The following is a 7,450-nucleotide window of genomic DNA, read 5'->3' as shown; positions in this document are numbered from 1 at the left end:
TGAACTACAATAATTGTTTTGAATAAATATTTGACTTAAAACCTCAGATTTACCAATCAGTGGCCTATTCCATCGCCGTGTAATAAAAGTGTTTAAATGGAATATAATATTAAACCAATAATGTAAAATAAATAAATACATAAAATGAATGAATACAAAAACTTAAGGCTTTGATTGTATTATTCATAATATTTATTGAGCGATAAGAAGCCTGTTTTTAATTCCAGAGAGTGTTTAAAGCATATATTTGAGTGTTTCGGCAGACCGTAAAGGTTGGGAACCCCTGGTTTACTGGACATAGTCGGTGGTCCAGATTTTGATAAAGTAAGTCACATTGAGACAGCGGTGCCGCAGTCATCATGTCGTCGGTGAGGCTGGAAGGCGAAGTGGCCGCGCGGGATGATTGGTGAGGTGTTCCACTGACCGCGCCCATAACCGCTACGTTACCGGGAGAAAGCGCATAGAGCCGCAGATCTGCTGTGGCGTTTCATGCAGGTTGAGCGGCTTGACGCGCTCACGCGGCCGTCGACTGTACGGCAGTGAAAGGGGAGGGCGAACGCAGCATTTCGCGTCTCTGGACTATACAAAAGACAAACGAACAATTTACAGTGAGAAGTGGGGATAAAGCGCGCTCACTTTCAGCCACAAGCACAGGTAAGAGCACTTCTGTGTGTCTCTGCAGATGCTTTTGTCATCAGAATATGTGTTTTCAGGAATGCAGGTGATGCGCGGGGCTGGGGAAGTAAACGGATGGTGTTGACTCATAAGCGAAGATGTTGTCTGTTCTGTGTTACTGTAAAGCCCTCGGAAGTGTGGCTTTTTACATGCCCCTCATTGGTAATGGTTTGAACACCTGCGTGCCAGCGTAGCGTTACTAACGGGCGCTGTGTGTATTGATTTGCCCCCTTTCGAGTCATGCCATGTGCGGCTCTCAGATGCACGAGAGAGAGAGAGAGAGAGAGAGAGAGAGAGAGAGAGAGAGAGAGAGAGAGAGAGAGAGAGAGAGAGAGAGAGAGAGAGAGAGAGAGAGAGAGAGAGAGAGAGAGAGAGAGAGAAATGGAAAAGCCGTGGGAATAAAACAGCCTTTTGTTTAGATAAGCGGCTGTTGTTGATAAAATGGTTGCTTTCGTTGAACGAATTTTCAGAGGGTATGTCCTTCTGACCTTTTAACCAACTTAACCAAGAACTGGCTACATGTAAACAAATGGTCTGAATAAATTGTTTGGATGACTTGAATTGACAGCCGAGGCCTGTGAGAGTGTTTCTGGACATAATGTTTTGAGAAGATTCAGCCTCTTTTGTGCATCGTCATTTACGAGTTCAGGGAGTCCAGTTCATCACATAATATTTTTATGGCTGTAAGTCGCATTAAAATAGTTCGCAGGCTACTCAAATGTATGCTGTCATTATTTACTCTCATGTTGTTCCAAACCCAAACGATTTTCTTCCTTTTGTGGAAGGCATATTTAGTGATTTCCCGGTCACCTTTGTCCATGTGATGACAGTGCATCGTGACTGAAGATATTAAGCTTAACAAATGGCTTGAAATGACCAAAAAGGATCATGAAAATCATAAGAATCATGACTTGTGCAAGTGTTTCACTGATGAACAAACTGGAATTTCAGTTGTTTTTAGTGATAGTCCTCCCCAGTTGAACATGAGTAGCAGATCTGTCTGGTTTGTGAACACATCATTCAGGCTAGTTTTGTGAACTGGATCAACAGATTAATCTAGAAGATCAGACTCAAACAAGTTATTTGTTCACAAATCATTGGAGAATGCTGCTTATCTAAAAAGCACTGTATGTGGTAAATATTTCATACAGTTCAAGTTAAATTTTGGTCTGTTCCTGAAGACTTGAAATGTAGACTTGACTATTTTACAGTAACATGCATTAATTAATTAATTAATTGTGAAAATAGTGTTCTATTAGGTAACATTCTCCCCAGTTGAACATGAGTAGCAGATCTGTCTGGTTTGTGAACACATCATTCAGGCTAGTTTTGTGAACTGGATCAACAGATTAATCTAGAAGATCAGACTCAAACAAGTTATTTGTTCACAAATCATTGGAGAATGCTGCTTATCTAAAAAGCACTGTATGTGGTAAATATTTCATACAGTTCAAGTTAAATTTTGGTCTGTTCCTGTAGACTTGACTATTTTACAGTAACATGCATTAATTAATTAATTGTGAAAATAGTGTTCTATTAGGTAACATGACTTAATGCATTAACTAACAATGAGCTATACATTTGGTACACCATTTATTATCTTTTGTTAATATCAGTTAATATAAATACAACTGTTCATTGTTAGTTCATGTTAGACCAGGTCCATTAAATATTAAGATGCAACTTTTGACTTTATTAATATATTAGCAATAACATGTGTTAAAATTAACATTATAACCTAAGACTAATAAATGTTTTACAAGTGTTTTTCATTGTTAGTTCATGTTAACAAATGCAATCTTATTGTAAAATGTTGCTTATGATACTTATATTGTGATTGATTGACAGATTTATTTATTTATTGCATCTTTTTTGTCTTCTTCGACATGTTTCCAATTGTGTTACACTGCAAGAAATCTGTAAAGGTTTTGAACATGAGAGTGAGTATATGACAATCAAATTTACCTGCACTAATAGCCTCCTATTCATTGGTCGGCTTTAATGGATGTCAGCAGCACTACTAGGGTTGCAAAGGGATGGAACATTTCCGGGAAATTTCCCGGGAAACTTTCCAAAAATCCCTGGAATATTAAAAAAAATCCTGGAAAGTTTCCAAAATTTCTGGAATATTTCCAGAATTTACTGGAAATTTTCCACCTTTTTGCAACCCTAGTCAGCACATCTAAAGAATGAAGCCACCAAAACACTATGTTTTAATCCTTTTTGTATCGCCCTCTTGAACATCTGTTGTCTTTTTCTGCCGTTGCCATGTTGCAACCCTCTATTAGCTCTATCACCAACTGTTCTGTGGCAGGGCTGCCAGGGCTGAAGAACTGAGGATAACTCGATTGTGAGCTGGTGTCAGATAAATCTTTCTGGGCTCTGGTGTGTGAAAATCCAGTAGCACTAGCTGGGGATGACAATAAACCATGGATGTAATTAAATTCACTGTTTATTATTAGTATATGATTAACACCACTAATTGCATACGAGTCCCTTGTGTAGTAACTGCTTAGGTGATTCAGTCAAATTGAGCCTTGATAAATGTAGGCTATATTCAGACTTATGAGACCCCCTAGACAAACTCCAGTTCTTAGGTTGATCAAATCGACAGGACTGCTATTATTGAAAGGCCTGAGCAATCAATATCACATAATAGTTGCTGTCTGTCAGCATAATAGGTAGGTTCGACAGCTGTATGCAACCATTTGTGAGGCTATAAAAATGTGGACACAAAGATGCAGATGGTTTTGCTCTGTGCATGAAGACCATTAAATGATTCCTAGCCATGGGGATATGGGTCAGTAATGGAAAACACTGCTTTGAACATGTTAGCCGGTCTGTGCCATTTCCAGCTTTGTACCTATAAACCATGAAAGTTTCATGAGGATTTTTAAAACGTGCTATAATAATAAGAAAAAAAATCTAATGCATTCTGTTTTCAAGCACCATTGATTATTCATTCAGCTATGCAGTAGCAAGGATGTCAAAACAACATCACCACCCATCACCAGGAGCTTGACCTAGCTTTCCTTCCAGGTAGCAGTAGGGAAAAAGGGATTTCACTAAGGGGATGCCCACTGCCAGAATGCACATCAGGGTTTTGCATGGCTCATCTTATTCATCCATAGCTGGAACACGGTATGTCACCCTGTTGCACTGATTCGAAATCAGTTTCGCAGTTGCTGTCATGGTTGCGGTTTGGATTTTGCCAGGCGAGGCAGGTCCCACTTCAGGAGAATGAGAGGAGAGCAGAAGGGGGGACCAGCATTATCAATAGCCTCCTATGAGTGTTAGGCCTGGAACTAAATCTCATCTCACCAGCTGATAAGGAGTATCTCTGGCCGTCATTGGGCTCAGTGATACCGAGAAAGGAGGGGGAGGAAGGAAAGCTGGTGGCTTTCCTGATGGACAGGTGGTGTTCCTTTTTTTTTTTTTGCTCCCCTGTCTGTACACACGAAGGTTGGCTGGCTGGTTTGTGAGCGTGCTGTTTTTTTTTTATTCTTCGTCCTTCTGTGCTGTCCTTTGGCGTCTGTGTATGAGGAACCGTTTTGAAAGGAATTGCCACAGTTAGTCGTGTTATGATAGAATTTTGCCTGGTGCAGCTCGCACAGTGACCCAGTGTTGGGTAACTGACAAGTTGTCAGATTGTTTGCATGCTGCTTAATTAATTACTTTTTAAAGCATTTTGCAATTAGCATGATGATAGTTCATCATAACATTGCCTCATGATGTCTTCCATTGTAATGCTCATGCTGGGTGTGAATTAGACTTACTAAGCTGCATGATGATCTATACTTTTATTTAATTATTAATGCGAGATGAGCACAAAACAAAAGGAAAACATGCTGTATGATACATTAGGACTGCATAATTTTTAATTGAGATTACTATTACGGCTGCCGATGTGAAGTGTCAATTATAGCATACTATTTAAGTCTACACTTTAGGGATGTAACGATTACCGGTTTGACGATAAATCATGATAAAATTCCCCACGGTTAGTATTACCGTTTCATCTTTTAATTATCATTAAAACTGTATTAGATTACCGCGATTTGAACAACTCACGATAAATAAATACTGTCCAGCATAAAGCACAGTTTTCAGTAACCGTCTCACCTGCGCACAGCATGCAGAGTAGTTTCGTTTTGAGTGAAAACAGGGTGGAAAAGATGGGAGGTTTTAAAAGAGTGCTAAGGGAATTATACAAATGAATATATGAATGAATTAATTATATGAATGTACCTCTGAAGGTTCTGACTGTCTTCAGAAATGGTTGATGGAAAAACAAGCTTATGTGGATTCTACACATTTAAACAATTCAAATAAGTGATCTAGAATTATTTATGGAGCAGATAAAATACATAAAATAATTTATTAATCAATTATCATTTTGACATAACTTTTCTTTATTTAAAGGCTGAAATGTGAGGTTTACCTTTTTATGAAACTTTTTCAAAGCTTTATTTGAACACTTACATTAGATATTTCAACATGCTATTAAACTGTTGTCATTGAAAATCCAAACATCATTGGTAATGTTATTGTTTTAGTGATTATGCAAACAAAAAGTCATTTTATTGTTGTTTGTTTATTTTTAAATATAAAACTTGGTGAAGTGATTTATGTGTCGGTACTTTTTTTAACATCTCCAGCACATTTTAACAATACCCAGATAATACTGATAACATGATCATTTTGGTCACTATAATAATGATAAGAAATGTTCATACTGTTACATCCCTACTACACTTGTTGTTCATTTTAATTATTTATATATTTTAACTTTTTTTTTTTTTTAGGTGTTGATACTGATTTCCCAATTCTCTTTAGATTTAGATTCAATTACATTGTTTATTGATTTATTTGAGTATACAATATGCCATGCAATTTCTCCCCAAACTTTTTCTTTTTGAATTATTTTGTTAATTAATTGTATTATTAGTAATGATAATTACAATGAGTAGGGATGCACAATATATTAGTACCATATCAGTTATCTGGCTTTTTATTTATATATACATATATTTTTAAATCCATTTTGGTTGATAGGCTATTTGTCCTAGGACCAAGGTGATGATCCTGATAAATTAAATACAAAATATGAATAACATGGAAATTAAATTGCAAATGCTCTTATCTCCTATTTTAGTTTATTTAACTTTTTTCTTTTTAAAAAAGACCTAACTCTCTAAAAACACTACCAATTCAATGACATTGTCTTTAATTAAATTGCAAATGCTCTTATCTCCTATTTTAGTTTATTTAACTTTTTTTCTTTTTAAAAAAGACCTAACTCTCTAAAAACACTACCAATTCAATGACATTGTCTTTAACGAAAGATTTTGAGAAAATGTAACTTTTTCTCAAAATGAATATGTATATAATGCTGTGATGCCTAAATTCACTTTTTATGTTTTTACGTTTTAAGTCTTGTATTTATTTATTAAGACAACATAGTATGTCATTTTAATAACAGCCATAACATGAGACACAATATTGTCCAGATTTGTAACAGATGTGGATCCGTTTAGCCCTAACCTCTACAACAGTTTTCTTTTGTGTGTGTACATTATTATACAGCCCTATGATATCTCCTTAGCATATTGGCTACATTGAAAGTCTTTTCATCTTTATAGTGTTGCTGCAGGCTATCATTAGTTCTTGATAACATGTGACACAGATCCATCCCATCGCAGTCACAGGAACACATACTAAAAAGAGCTACAGAAAGAATCAGGCCTGGTCTCCGTTTGCTTTCTGACTCACTCGCCAGACTCCTGCTATTTGGCTGTCTCGCTTTTCAGCACTTCTTGCATGGACAGATCCTTGATGTGCAATACATGTACAGTCTCCCTTTCAGTGCGGACGGATGTCTATTGATGCTGTGGAGGGTGAAGGAATGATCCACCCTAAGGGAGGCCAGGCATCCACAGCTTCAGAGTGTTTCACTGATGTCTGGGAAGAAGGCTGCATGCCTAGCGCTCCGGAGGAGCTGCCCCTCTGTATGGTTGAGCTCACTTATTTGTCTTGTATTCTGCAGTGTTTATGATGAAGGTTTGGCATCAAGGAAAAGCCCTTGTGCTGAGCTGAGTCACATGACTGTGTCTGTGTGAGCTCATAGCTAATTGGTTGTGTCTCTTAAGTCACTAGGCGGTCTAGAAATCAGCCCAAACTTTGTTCAGACTAGGGATGTGCGGGTCTAGTCGACTAAACGGTACAGCTCCTACTAGTCAACACTGAAAACAATAGTCGATTACACGACAGACAAAAAAAAAGAAAAACATGATTTTATCATTCAAATTACCATCATTTTAACATTGCATTTAAAACATTTTAAATAACAAGTTAAAATAAAACATTTAAAAAATATTACATTATTGTAGTAAATCAGCTCAAAATGGAAATATTTATGGCTAATTATAACTGGTTATGATTTAATAATAAATATTTAGATTAGATCTTAGAATTAACTGTAGCAGAATCAATATTACAATTATTTGATCTGTCCGTCCACCGAGCAGACAATATAATCATTCATCAATTCAAGGAAAGATTATTTTCCTGGCCAAGAAAGAATCACGTTCCTGCATACAGTACTAGCATTAATTTAGCATCTAGCAAGGGATCAAACATTCAGTAACTTCGAATTGTGAGCAGCACACAGAGGCAATCAATTGTGAATATAAGGGATTTAATAAATGAAACTATATCTAACATATAACTAAGCAAAACACACATATATATATATATATATATATATATATATATA

The 7,450-nt window shown here is 36.6% G+C and overlaps 1 protein-coding gene across 1 annotated transcript in view; it reads left to right on the top strand.

Annotated features, from left to right (window-relative positions):
- Positions 1–367: 367 nt before the first annotated feature.
- Positions 368–7,450, top strand: part of LOC107557024 (neurexin-2-like) — a gene marked incomplete at its 3' end in the record, with an annotated part of 379,214 nt that continues 372,131 nt past the window's right edge. Inside the window, exon 1 of the mRNA XM_016240325.1 lies at positions 368–654. The remainder of the gene's footprint in view (positions 655–7,450) is intronic.

Source organism: Sinocyclocheilus grahami, unplaced genomic scaffold (assembly GCF_001515645.1).
Source record: "Sinocyclocheilus grahami isolate Dianchi unplaced genomic scaffold, SAMN03320097.WGS_v1.1 scaffold588.1, whole genome shotgun sequence".
Lineage (NCBI taxonomy): Eukaryota > Metazoa > Chordata > Actinopteri > Cypriniformes > Cyprinidae > Sinocyclocheilus > Sinocyclocheilus grahami.
Note: the sequence above shows the minus strand (reverse complement) of the source record. Positions and strands in the feature narration are given on the sequence as shown.